This window comes from Musca autumnalis, unplaced genomic scaffold (assembly GCF_047663935.1).
Source record: "Musca autumnalis isolate F117 unplaced genomic scaffold, ASM4766393v1 scaffold_2, whole genome shotgun sequence".
Lineage (NCBI taxonomy): Eukaryota > Metazoa > Arthropoda > Insecta > Diptera > Muscidae > Musca > Musca autumnalis.
In genome coordinates this window covers 64,959,850-64,975,634 of record NW_027411755.1, presented here as the reverse complement: position 1 = coordinate 64,975,634, position 15,785 = coordinate 64,959,850, and positions in this window count along the sequence as shown.

Below are 15,785 nucleotides of genomic sequence, written 5' to 3'. Positions count from 1 at the left end.
GTGGACATAGGTCCACGTTTTGGTATAGCCCCCATATAACGGTACCCCCCGATTTGCGATATTTTGACGTTTTTAGCTACATTTTCAGACTCATTTAGCTATAACTTGACATTTAGGGTTCTTAAGTATCAATAAACTTATATAACAAAAGTTGTGGACATAGGTCCACGTTTTGGTATAGCCCCCATATAACGGTACCCCCCAATTTACGGTATTTTGACGTTTTTAGCTACATTTTCAGACCGATGTAGCTATAATTTAACATTTAGGGTTCTTAAGTGTCAATAAACTTATATAACAAAAGTTGTGAACATAGGTCCCCGTTTTGGTATAGCCCCCATATAACGGTGCCCCCCGATTTACGGTGTTTTGATGTTTTTAGCTACATTTTCAGACCGATATAGCTATAATTTGACATTTAGGGTTCTTAAGTGTTAATAAACTTATATAACAAAAGTTGTGGACATAGGTCCACGTTTTGGTATAGCCCCCATATAACGGTACCCCCCGATTTACGGTGTTTTGATGTTTTTAGCTACATTTTCAGACCGATATAGCTATAATTTGACATTTAGGGTTCTTAAGTGTGCAGTTACTAAAGATGACAAAAAAAACACGAAATAACAATAATACAAGGCGACTTTAATGCCAAGGTCGGAAACCAAGAAGTTGAAAATATTACGGGAAAATATGGCCTAGGCGAACGAAATGATAGAGGAGACAGACTAGTGCAATTTTGTCAGGAATATTGTATGAAAGTGACCAATACGTGTTTTCCCCTACATCCCAGAAGGTTATACACCTGGAAATCCCCACAGGACAATGAAAACCAAATTGTGAGAAACCAAATAGACTACATAATAATAAATAAAAGATATTTCTCCAGTGTTACAAAATGTTCGACCTACCCAGGAGCAGATGTGCCATCGGATCACAACTTACTCGTGGCAAATATACGAATTAAGCTCGCATCAAATCGGACAAAACAGCCCCAAAATAAAATGAATATTGAAAAACTTAAAGACTCGGCAACTAAACATGAGCTGCAAAACAATATAAATGGACAACTACAACAGTTGAATGAAGAAAATATGCACGAATTGTGGAACAAGGTGAAAGATGTTATAAACACGACTGCAAAGAACACTCTGGGAAAGCGAACATCATCAAGAACAGAAGAATGGATTACCGACGAGATTCGAGAACTATGGAATGAGCGAAGCAAATACAGAAATAAAAACTATGAAAAATACTGGGAGATAAATAAGGAGATACGATCTGCGACCCGAACAGCCAAAAATGCGAATTTGAATGCCAAATGCCAGGAAATTGAATTTCTACAAAGTATACACGATGATTTTAACCTCCACAAGAAGCTAAAGGAAGCCGCCGGAGTATATGGAAAGAAAATAACCAATCCAGTTCTAACTAACAAAAACAATGAAGCTGTATTTGACTTGGAGGGAAGGAAGCATATATGGGAGGAATATATTACCAATCTTTTTACTGATAGCGAACGATCATCTTATGAGGATGATTCGGAAATTCCAAGAAGAGGGACGCCTATAACGCAGAGCGAAGTAGAACGCGCTATAAAATCATTGAAAGACAGAAAGGCTACAGGACCGGACGAAATCCCATCAGAATTACTGAAACTTATTGATTCCAGCAATATACACCTACTAGTCAAACTTTTTAATTACATATACAACACTGGAAACTATCCACAAGAATGGCTAAAATCAACCTTCATCGCAATACCCAAGAAAAATAATGCAAAACAATGCAGTGACTTCAGACTCATTAGCTTAATGAGTCATGCCTTGAAGATATTTCTAAAGATTATTCATAGTAGAATATACAAAATATGTGAAGCACACATGGGAAATACCCAATTTGGGTTTAAAGAAGGAATGGGTACAAGAGAAGCACTATACTGCATCCAAATTATAACACAAAAATGTAGGGATGCCCAGAAGGATGTATTCATGTGTTTTATTGACTACGAAAAAGCTTTCGATACCGTCAAACACGATAAATTAATGGAAATATTACATGATATAGGAATGCAAGACAATGAACTTATGTGCATAAAAAGTCTATATTGGAATCAGTCGGCAAGAATTGAAGTAAGTGGAGAACCAACAAAAGAAATTGGCATCTCAAGGGGTGTTAGACAGGGCTGTCTTCTATCTCCCTTATTGTTTAATGTATATTCAGAGAAAATATTCCAAGAAACGCTAGAAGGAGAAAACGTCGGAATAAAAATTCATGGGAAAATAATTAATAACATAAGGTATGCGGACGATGCCACGTTACTGGCTGGAAGTATATCCGGTCTCCAGAAACTTGTGGAGAAACTTGCACGTGTAAGTGAGAAATATGGCCTTAAAATAAACATGAAGAAGACGAAATATATGGTCATAAGCAGAAAAAATCCCCATGCAGATGTGACCTTAAAAGTTCAAGGTACAGAAATTGAAAGAGTGCGATCTTTTAAATATCTAGGGATACTAATAAACGACCAATGGGATCCCTCGAAAGAGATTAAAAGTCGTATAGAGATGGCGCGAGATGCTTTTTGTAAATACAACAAACTTATGAAAAGCCATGACATAAACGTAACAACGAAAGTACGTTTTATAAAATGCTATATTTGGTCGGTGATGCTATATGGAACAGAAGTTTGGACGCTCAAATCCTCTGATGAAAGAAAATTGGAAGCCTTCGAAATGTGGATTTACCGGCGAGTACTGAAAATACCGTGGACTGCGAAAATTTCTAATGACGAAGTACTAAGAAGGATGAATGTAAGCCGGCAGTTAATAACAACAATAAAAAATCGCAAAATAGCATATCTTGGACACGTATTAAGGAACAATAAATACAACATTTTACAAGCAATTTTAAAAGGAAAAATTGATGGAAGGCGTGCTAGAGGAAGAAAAGAAACATCTTGGCTCAAAAACATCATGGACTGGACAGGTTATACCGACGAAACTGATCTGCTGAATGCTGCAAGACACAGAGAGCTGACAACCACTATACTATAACATAAATATAATGCGATAAATATTAAAAAACAAAATGAATTGTACGATCACTTATATCCGGATAACGGATGAGTAAATAAAGAAGAAGAAAAGTGTCAATAAACTTATATAACAAAAGTTGTGGACATAGGTCCACGTTTTGGTATGGCCCCCATATAACGGTACCCTCCGATTTGCGGTATTTTGACGTTTTTAGCTACATTTTCAGACCGATGTAGCTATAATTTGACATTTAGGGTTCTTAAATGTCAATAAACTTATATAATATATATAGGTCCACGTTTCGGTATAGCCCCCATATAACGGTACCCCCCGATTTACGGTATTTTGACAGTTTTAGCTACATTTTCAGACCGATTTAGCTATATTTTGACACTTAGGGTTCTTAAGTATCAATAAACTTATATAACAAAACTTGTGGACATAGGTCCACGTTTTGGTATAGCCCCCATATAACGGTACCCCCGATTTGCGGTGTTTTGACGTTTGTAGCTACATTTTCAGACCGATGTAGCTTAAAGTTCTTAAATGTCAATAAACTTATATGACAAAACTTGTGGACATAGGTCCACGTTTTGGTATAGCCCCCATATAACGGTTCATTTAAGTTCATATTTTCGTATAGCCCAGATACCTCCGAACTAGCTGTTAGTGACATTTGAAGTTCCCACGTTATGTACCGATTTTCGATATTTTGAAGATTCTAGCTAAATTTTTTAACCGAATTAGGAGTTATTTGACATTAAAGGCTCCCATCAAAAACTGTCAACATAGGCCCATGTTTTATTATAACCCCTATATAACAGTACCTCCCAATTTCTAGTCCACCAAATATTTTCAACATACATAGTTAGATATAGGCACCATAAAAAAGGGCCTCCCGAATGAAGCATAAATGTAGATAAACATTATCTGAGATTTTAACGTACCCACTTAAAGTTGGTAACAGGAATGAAAAGTAATTATTCCATTTTAGTTCAGAATATTTTATGGTGGAGGGTATGAAAAGTTCGGCCCGGCCGAACTTAATGCTTTTTTACTTGTTTTTTTTTTTAAAGTCTTGATGGGAATCTCAAGTATGAACCTGAGTATCAGACACCTGCAGCTTCTGTCTTGGATATCCAAAGGTTCCTCGTTAACGCGAACTTCCTATCAATTCCCCACGTGTTACGATGCTCATAATATCCATATTTGAATATCAACTTTGAATCTTTGTGTTAGATTTCTGATGCATTTTTCCACTACTTTCCAGGATTCTTTCGTTACTTTCAGTGGTCTACCAAATGTAAGGGAAGGTATCGTATTATTCTCAGAGGATTCCCTTTTTACTTTACAAAGTAGTTGGTTTTCCCCATTCGAAACAGCTGCATATAATTTAAAATATATCAGCATACCTGAGAATATTCTTTTCATAGATATAAATACAAAGGACTGGACAGTATATTAGATGCAGTTTTATTTCAGCAGTGTGTGCAGAATGTCGTGCAATTCTATAAAAATACTGTACTCAGTTCTAAATTTCCTTCTTTCACGAAATATAAACAAATATTTTAAAAAGCCTGAAAGTTATTCCTTTCTTTCAGATCTAGGTAGAGAAAAGGATACATTTTCAGAAGAAGTGTTTAATTATCCCAATATTTTTTTGGTGAGAAACAAACAGACGAAGAATGACCGCTCACACTATAAAACTATTGTGTAACATTAGGGTGAAGTGTGGTGAGTATTTTTGCAACTTAGATTGCAATGGCTTTAATATCTATGATTAAAATGAACTTCAAGAGGTTCTTAGAAAAATTATTCATTCCAAAGGATTTTGGGTACCAACATTACATCCAAAATCCTTTTGGAATGAATAACTTTCCAAAGAAACGTTGACTTTTTTGTGCTAAAATAAGGAATGGCTGCTGAAAATCCCTTGCAGATGAATTGTGGTCGAAATTTGCTTTAACAAATAATTGTCTCTAATGACTTTCTATAAATTTTAAAATGAACTTATATTCGTTATAGAGAGATTGTTTACAATCTCTCTGTAACAAATATACTCCACAGCGTCTGCCGCTATTATTTTCTAATATTTCCATGCTTCTTCAACAGCTTACACTTTTTTAAGAACCAACAAAAAATGTTTTAAGGGAACAGTGGATGTTTCAAAATTAATTTTTGTCAATAAAACAAAAAAGTCGAATATTTAACAATGAGATTTACCACTTCCAGAAATAACTGTTAATATGCAATAACAACAAAAACATCGTTCGGAAAACTACTAATATAATTTCTTTTCACCATAAACAATGCTTGTACAGTCCAAGGGACTACGTTCACTATGTGTTTACAACCGGAGTCATCTAGTTTTGGGGTTGGATATTAATAATACTAATAGGTGCTATTCCGAAAATATTCTACGATATTTCGTAAAAACGATGATCTATGTAGTTTTGTTTATTTCCAGAGTAATGTAGGTGACCCAATATATACCGGAGGAATGACTGTTAATCCTTTACACAAACTACAAATCAATCAAAGAATCATAAAAATAATATCAATGTTGTTCATTCATAATAGAGTTTGAAATTTTCAATGCTAAAACAAAAAAAGTAAAATGAAAACTATGAATTAAGAAAAAAATAGTTTATATATTCGTATTATTTGTTATAGTGCAAAATTTTCCAAAAATAATATCTTAATCATTTCATATTTCTCAAAGATCATATACAAAAACTAAACAAAATAAAAATATAAAGGTTTTATTACAGAAAAAAATGTTCGCTCAAAAAAGACGCCCATAAGTTCAAAAAAAAAAAATATTTGTTCAATACCAGTGATGGCCAAAAACACACATTTGCAGATTATAACTAGCGCTAGTGTGAGTGGAAAGGTAAACAATGCATTAACCGAACGAATGTGTTTGCTGTGTACGTGTGAGTCGTATGCCCGCTGGCATAGGAAAGTTGTTGTTGGTGGCCATCACTGTTCTATAATCAAATAATTTATTAAAAATCCTAACCAAAAAATTTATTTAAAAAAGAGAATAATGAAAAGAAAAAGGGTTATTATCATCAATCATCATGATTGAACATTTCTTTAAGATTACATCCCTTTTAATTAAAAAAAAATAATTTTCCACGTCGATCATAATTTTGCTGAAAGAACACAGATTTTTAATAAATAAAAAATCAATATAATCACAAATGAAATAAAATCATTCAACACCAAATAAATATTCAACCAAAAATAAAGAACAGAAATACAAAAATGATTTGAAAAAAAAAATTAAAAAAGAATAATATTAAAGGTTTTATTAACTTCCCATGTGTAAGCTCCTTTTATTTAAAGCTGGTTGAAGATCACCGTGACATATTGCCCTACAATTAATATATTAAATATATTTTATATTGCTGTGAAAATTTAAAATATTGAGAACCGATGTGAGATTTCGTAATGTGAATGCTAATAAAATGCATTTTAGTTTTAAAAATTTCCCTGCAATTAATATCTATTTGATATTGTTGTACAATTTTGAGATTTAAAATCAGAGTTTGTGAATATCAACAAAATCCAAGTTTGTGAATAATAATAAAATGCATAATAAAATGTATTTATTTAAAATGAAGTTTCAATGTAATATTTTTGTTCCTGTTAAAGTTTTAAACCGACATAAATGTAGTGAGCAATTAATGATGGTTTCTTTTTTAAAATAAAATTAGGTTATTCAAACAAAAATGTCTTACTATTTAATTGCAAAAATTAAAATTTTTAAAATTTAAAAAATTTTATATTTTGAGAATGTCATTAAAACGATGATCTATGTAGTTTTGTTAATTACCAGAGTAATTTAGGTGACCCAATATATACCGGAGAAATGGCTGTTAATCCATTGTGAATCCTCAACACAATGGATCACAATCAATCAAAGAATCATAAAAAAATATCAATGTTGTTTTTTCAGAAATATGTATATCATTCATCATAGAGTTTGAAAATATTTTCAATGCTAAATCAAAAAGTTAAATAAAAAATATGAATTAAGTTTGTTTGTGAATATAAATAAAATACATAATAAAATTAATTTATTTAAAATGAAGTTTCAATGTAATATTTTTGTTGCTGTTAAAGTTTGAAACCGACTAAATGTTGTGAGCAATTAATGATGGTTTCTTTTTTAAAATAAAATTAGGTTATTCAATGTCATAACTAAATAATATATAAATAACAAAAATGTATTTAATTGCAAAAATTAAAATTTTGAAAATTTAATAATTTTTATATTTTGAAAATGTCAGAGAAAAAGGTAAAGTGTTTTACAATTATACAATTTAATGGTTTTCTCATTTATTTTTCCGTAGAAAAAATATGGTTGTGGCTGTGAATTAGTGTTTGAAATAGTAAATCAAAATGAAATGTTTCTATTAAACTATATCGTTCATATTTCATTAAAATGGAAAAAAATATATAACCAAAACACAGTTTGTGTTTTAATATTTCAATATTTTTTTATTAAAAAAAATCATAATATAAATTAAAATAGTTCGATTTTTTATTTCTACATGTTTCGTTAAGTGTAAATACAAATTTTTCATCATCGTGAAAGTTTCGAAAGTTCCGACGAAATGCTCGCAGTAAATTCTTCTTAAATACTTAATCAAAATGAAAAGTTTACATTGAATAATACGTTTACAATTTCATAAAAATTAAAATATTCTAAAAAGAATAACAAATATTAAATTGTTTAATTACTAAAACAAAGTTGGTGTTTTAATATGCAATATCCCAAAAAAGTATATTTATTTATTCTGAGAAAATATATATAAAAAATATAAAATAAATAATCAGAAATAAATACAATGGATACAACATGCGTTGTTTGATATAATTAAAGTGTTTGTCAACATGGTGAAATTATACTGTGCCAGTGAAATGTTCTTCGAAAATTCAATAGAAATGAAAAGTTTCTACAGAAATTTAGGTGTCAAATTTCATTAAAATATAATCACTTTGAAGCACAAAAAAATGTGTAATTGTTTCAGCACTGAAAAAAATGTGGTTTAATATTGTTATGTCTCTAATAAAATAAAATATTTTTTCTTTATTCCGAAAAAATTTAATAGTCAACATTTGATTAAATATTGCTGCATTCCTTTATAAAAAATAAATTAAATTTTATTATGGGTGAAAGTTTCAATAATTGTAGGTAATGAAAAAAATTATTATGGAATGTTAAGAAAGAAAATGTATAATACAGTAAAAAAATAAAATTATAAAATCTGGAAAAAATGAATAAAAAGTTAATAAAATGTCAACATTTCCCCAATCGATTTGATTATGTGAATGTGTTGAGAGTGAAAGACAATCAAATAGAAAAAATTAAATAAAATGAAATTTTATTTTCCCATCACAAACAAGTGTTTTTGTGTTTTAAATAATTTTTATGAGTACATTATATTTATTTTTTTCGTTTTAAATTACTCGATTTTTAATTAAATTCCTGAGGAAAAATCTAAAAATTTTTTGTTGTAAAAATAATAATAATAATAATAATAATAATAATAATAATAATAATAGGTATAAAAAATTATTTTTGTGCTGTGAATAAATCAGGAAAATTTAAGTAATACAGAGGAATCATTATATTAAAGGAAATAACTATGAAATGTAGATTTGTGCGTTAAAAATAATAAAGTTATTGTATTCATTTCTTATTAATTAAAAATAATATCTTAATCATTTCAGATTTCTGAAAGATCATATACAAAAACTAAGCAAAATAAAAATATAAAGGTTTTATTACAGAAAAATATTTGCTCAATAAGATACCCATAAGTTTCAGAAAAAGTGATTTGTTCTATACTAATCATATAATTCATTAAAAATCCTAATCAAAAAATTTATTTAAAAAAGAGAATAATGAAAAGGGAAAGAGTTATTATGATCAATCGTGATGATTGAAAACTTCTTTGAAATAACATCCTTTTTAATTAAAAAAAATAATTTTCCATCTTTGTGTTTTCTACGTCAATCATAATTTTTCTGAAACAGAACATCAATAAATAAAAAATCCTAAATGAAATAAAAACCAACACCAAATAAATATTCAACCAAAAATAAAGAAAAGAAATAAAAAATGATTTAAAAAAAATAAAAAGTAATAATATCGAAGGTTTTATTAACTTCCCAGGTGTAGACTCCTTTCATTTAAGGTTGGTTCAAGAGCACCGTGACACATTTCCCTATAATTAATTTATGAGAACCGATGTGAAAGTTCGTAATGTGAATGTTTATAAAATGCACTTTAGTTTCCCTGCAATTAATATGTTTTAAATAATTTTCAATTTTTATGCGTACATTATATTTAAATTTTTCCGTTTTAAATTAATCGATTTATAATTAAATTCCTGAGGAAAATTTTGTAAAAATAATAATAATAATAATAATAATAATAATAATAATAATAATAGTAATAATAATAATAATAATAATAATAATAATAATAATAATAATAATAATAATAATTATAATAATAATAATTATAATAATAATAATAATAATAATAATAATAATAATAATAATAATAATAATAATAATAATAATAATAATAATAATAATAATAATAATAATAATAATAATAATAATAATAATAATAATAATAATAATAATAATAAAGTTAACAACACCGCTGACAATGCCAGCCAAATTAATTTGTCCTAATCAGCAATTAATTATTTACCAGCAAGTTAATAATTTCTACACGCGTATCCGGTCTAACTTCAATTTGCCTGCTTGCACTTAATTCATGGGAAAACGATTTTGCTGGATCAGCGCCTGCACATTAACGTATGTTGATTGCAACTCGAGTGGACAAGTGACAAGCCAATATGAATGAAGAGAAGCAGTCAGTCTTGGTTACGACGTATCGGAGTATAGTGTTGAATCAATTAAATAATTTCGTTTGTTAATTTGAAGTGAGAATTAAAATAATTATTTGTAAATTTGAAGATAATTAAAAGTGATCCTTAAAAGTGAATAACTTGTGTTTCATTTAATAATAGGCGCAGTTGGAAGCGCCTCACATTAAATTTTGTTAACCCTATCAAGTGGAGATCCTTTAACTATAATAATAATAATAATAATAATAATAATAATAATAATAATAATAATAATGATAATAATAATAATAATAATAATAATAATAATAATAATAATAATAATAATAATAATAATAATAATAATAATAATAATAATAATAATAATAATAATAATAATAATAATAATAATAATAATAATAATAATAATAATAATAATAATAATAATAATAATAATAATAATAATAATAATAATAATAATAATAATAATAATAATAATAATAATAATAATAATAATAATAATAATAATAATAATAATAATAATAATAATAATAATAATAATAATAATAATAATAATAATAATAATAATAATAATAATAATAATAATAATAATAATAATAATAATAATAATAATAATAATAATAATAATAATAATAATTATAATAACAATAATAATAGTAGGTATAAAAAATTATTTTTGTAGATAGATGTAGATTTGTGCGTTCAAAATAATAAAGTTATTGTATTCATTTCTTATTATGTATAACCAAGGCACTTTAGTTTTCAGTCAATCGATTTTTTAAAATAAAAATCACAAGGAATATAGTCAACAAATTTTGTTATGAAAAATGGTGAGAACACAAAAAATTATATGTATTCCTATTAAAATAGTTTGTGTTCTGAATTTGAATAATTTAGAAAATCTGAGTATCACAATATATCATTTATATATATTTATCATTTTAAACTTGTTTTTAACAACATAAAAGTTGAAGCTGTGATAAATTAATTTAAAATATGCATTGAAAATGTTTAAAAATTCATCGCGAAAAATGTATTTATGCCGTAAAATCAAATAAAAGTACGAAATGATTTCTTTAAATAATAATGTTAATCATTAGTTTTATTTCCGAAATCCACAAAACATTTAAAACAAATAAAGTGAAGAGCATCTTGTATTCCTTGTGAAATAGTCAAGATCAATAAATCAAAAAAAGTATTCAATAAATAAATATTGTTACAAAAATCCGTTTAAAAATACCTCAAGTGAAAAAATTTTCAATATAATTTGTTATAATCGATATTGTTCGAATAGTGAAAAATATTCATTTTACACTGTTGTTCCAACAATTTTCAATAAATAATATTATTTCAGATTAATTAATGATAAAACAATATAATAAAATAATATTTAAATTTTGAATCAGTTCAAAGTTGTCCCATTCCAAAATAGATGTACTCTGCCTTTTTTTCAGTACAACCCGAAATATCGTTAAGGTGACATGTCTTCAGAGTATGAACAACCTGGAGTTCTTCAAAGCTCTATAGCAATTGTCTACAAAAGCCCATTGCAAAAGATTTTATGTAATTTAAACTAATCAATTTTTCAGTGTAACCCGGTAATCTTACATAAGATACACGCATTAGAGTTTTTCGAAAGATCATCCTAAAGAGTTTTACAAATTCAAATTCATTTCAAAAGATCTAACCCAGAGGAAATAATACCAGTCTTAGCACCAACATTTAATCCTTTATGAAGTCTTTCCAGACTTATGCCAATATTTTAAAAATGGTCCTTCATTCCAGCGGTTTTCAAAAATGTCAAATTTTTCTTAATTTCGTCGGTGGGTTATTCCAGAGGTGTTCAAAGGGTAATTTCAAATGTTTTCAAGAAATATAAAATTTATATGATTTCAGCATATCACAAGGCTTCTAAAAGATCATCCAATATTTATTTTAGCTCTTCAGCCTTGGAGCCTTAAATGAAATTTAGAAGTAAAAAATGCTCTAAGTGCAAAAAGTAGTGTGCGGAACTACGAGTATCGGAATTATGGAGACTATACTGTAGAACACCGTGCTGCAGTTCTGGAAAGGATCATCCAAGATATATTCGAGAAATCAACATTTTAAAGAAACGCCCAACAGCCTTTTAAAAGGTCATAACGAAGGTAATCTAACAAAGATCAGTTACAGTTGTCCACATTCTTTATGCGGTCATCAATGGTCTTTTAAAAGTAGTCAGCAGTGGATTAATTAGTAAATCGGTCTTCCAAGTTGTCTCCAAGGATCACACATTATCTAGTTCAGCATCATTAAATTTAACAATTTATCAAACGATTATTCTATTAAATAATCCAGGTTTATAACAATTATTATCTTTTGGTTTTATTTTTTTTTAAGAAGCTTTGCGGAGATCATCAAACCAACCCGATTTTCATCGAATGCAATATTCTAACGTTCTTTAATATGTATTCCCAGACGATTTCTGCAACTTTACGTATATTATCATTTGAACCATTTTACTGTACATCCTACAATTGTAGCTCAAATCTGAGAAGTTTCATTACAAAAGCCATCAAATAATCCGAAGTTTTTTCCTATGTTCTCAAAGGGGTCTTGCTGCTTTCAACCCAATTATCTTCAACTGTGTATTCCAGATGACCCCAATGCTGAGTTCTTCAAATGGCCAATTCAGTGGTTTACTAACAATACCATTCCATTATTATTTTTAAGTTTTTCCAAAATCATTCCAGACGCCACCGTAGAAATCACATTTTAGAAAATGTAATCATTTCAGCATCATGCACAGTTCTTCAAAGGGTCATTCCAAAGTTTTACTACGATAATTCAACGCAGTTCCTCAGATGCGACATCCTAACCTTATTGACTAAAACTTTTCCATGGATATCAAGGAGAAGAATTCCGCGCTTATTATCTGCCATCTTTCCAGGGTTCTTCAAATAATCATTCCAAAAGGCATCCAATAATTCAAAAAACTCCAAACAATCCAAGGACATGTGTAACACACCAATAAAAGGTCAATGTTCTGCATAAACTCATACCAGAGGCCTTCGAACTGTAATCTCAGAATTCCTCGAAGAATTCATGCGGAGACCTTGCAGCGGAGTCTTGAAGGTGTTCACAATTCTTCTTTCTACAGTTCTTTAATGAGTCGATTCCACTTCAAAATAGAAAATCTTGATTCTTTCTATTCTATTGTAACTGACATTCCAGATGTGACAGAGTCATTCCAGATGTCACTGTGTAAATCCCAATTCTAATAATTAAAGATTTTCGAAGGACTGGTATAAATGTGAACCTCAACCAATCAACGCGTATAATCATTTCACCATGTAACTATTTTTCGAAGGATCTTAACAGAGTTCCTAAAATGCTCATTGCAGTGCTTCTCCAAGAAGGACCATTCCATATATTTGTGAATACTTCTCTACTTAATACGTTCTTCCCGAGATCTACAACGAAACAACAACAACATATCGTTGCAGTATCATATCATAGACCTCCAAAGAAATACTACAGTATACTTCATCCCAGAGTTCTTCAAAGGGTAATTTTAGACGACTTCGAAGAATGCAGGCTTATGATTCTTTCAAATTTGTATTAATGTTCCTAAGGTAACCATTCTATAAATACAAAAGAGTTATACTCATTTCAACACCTTGCCACACTCGTTCAAAGGGTTATCATACAAACATGTATCACTCTAAAAGGTTATTTACTTTTCTTCATAGGTTAATTCCTGAGTTTCTGAAAGGATCATCCCAGATGTCTCCGAAGAAATCACATTTCAAAGTTCTTCATGTGTTCCTTATATGGTCATTTCGGGTATATAAAAAGAATCCTCATTTCAACATAATATCATAATCCTTCAAACTGTCATCATACGAACATGATTAAAGAATTACTCTAAGATCTTAAATTCTGGAAAACATCACCCCAGATATCACCAAGAAAATCACGGTTCCAATCATTTATGTATCGAAAGTTCATTCCACGATCCATCAAACAGTTCACACCTGCTAAACCTCTCATCGCCATGCCACAGTTCATCGTGGTGCCATTGACGATTAATTCAAAGGCACAATATCTCAAAATTATTACTGAAGCTTTTTAAATATTCACTATCACTTTTTCAGGACATTCTTCGAAGGACCAGTCTGCATTTAACATTATTTCAGGGTTATGTCACAATTGTAAATAGGAAATTTCATTTCAAATGATATTCCTACGATCTGTCATAACCTCCGCATGCCACAATACTACCTATGGTCCTTGTGGAGTTTTTCAAACGATAATTGCAAATGTTTTCGATGAACCTTCGAACTATCACAATACTCCTTAAAGCTGGCACGTCCATAATCATCACAGCCTCTTTCCAACTTTTAATTATTTTTTTGAATTCTTTAAGCAAGCCAAACAAATAATTATTTCACTACCTAGCAGCATTTGCTAGAAGTTATATTTGTTTCAGGCTCTTGTTGGGCCTTTTAATAAAATTTATATGGAACTTCTGCAAGGATGGAGCACTTCAACTAGCTATGATTCATCAATAGAACTTCAATAGTCACTAATTTGGAAACAATTATACGGCAAATCTCCTAGTCAATGAAGGGTTGGAAGAAAACAAAATTGCCTCGCTTGAAGAAACAACGATATAAGACTGAAACACATTTTTACTCTCAGAACAGATATTTATTGTATGGTTGTGGTGTCCAGCACACAACAAAATATAGGAGGGCTTCATGGATGGAGGTCTTCAATCACATATGCTTCATTTTAGACTTCAGTGATCAATAATAATTCAGATAGAAACATAGACGGCAATCCACCAGCTGATGGAGACCTTTAAACAAAAATAAGCCTGGCTTGAAGATATTAGGAAATGATATTGAGATCTCTTTTTAATCACATATTATGAGAACACTCGGGCATATTCATGTCATGGTCTTGGTGTCATCCGAGCTACAAAAAGATGAGGATGAAGCGATGAGAACAATAGGCACACAGTAGTCGTATTTTGCTGTGGAAACTGGTAACTTGTCTAATTGGATGAATTGGAGAAGCTTTATGTCGGAAAGTATCTAAGACTAGGTACGTATTTTTATATTTTTTATAATTTCACATCATAAATATTTTAAATTTATAATACCTAACTAGTTTTTATTTTTCATTTCAGAGCTGCTAATTTTGGGCATAATCATTGAATAATCCTTTAAGGGTCATCAGTATAATTTGAAAAGGACATTAAAATTTTCTTCAAAGCTCCATATCATGACTAAGGGCCCTTAAAGTGTCAGCCCAAATGCTCCAGACCCACCTTGTTATAGTTTTTCAAACAACTCTTCAAAGTTTCTCAAAGGGCTATTGCAGATAGGCCAGCAAATACAGAAAGAATTTATATCAATAAAATGCTGAGATCTTATGATTTCAATATGTAATTTTAGTGCTGATATGTCTTAGTAACAAAATTATTACTTCTAAGAACTCTAAATTGTATTGAGGACAAATCCAAGCTTTAAACCGGAGATTTTCCTATTACATAAAATGGCATCAGAAAGTATTGGAAAACGCCGAATTATCTCTACGCATACGGTGATGTTAGATGTATTATAGTGAAAACCTGTTTTTATTGCCGATAAATAAAATAAATTTGTAGACTTCGACATCTGCCCAAATTTTTAACTTTATTCCCAAGAATTTTTTAAAAAAAAATATTTATGTATGTATTCCCAATTTTTTGTCTAGATTTAAAAAAAAAATACATTTTTAATGACAATAAACCACTAGCCAAAACTACAAATACATCTATTGTAAGAATAATTTTGTGCATGCCGCAATCGTAGAAAACCATGCT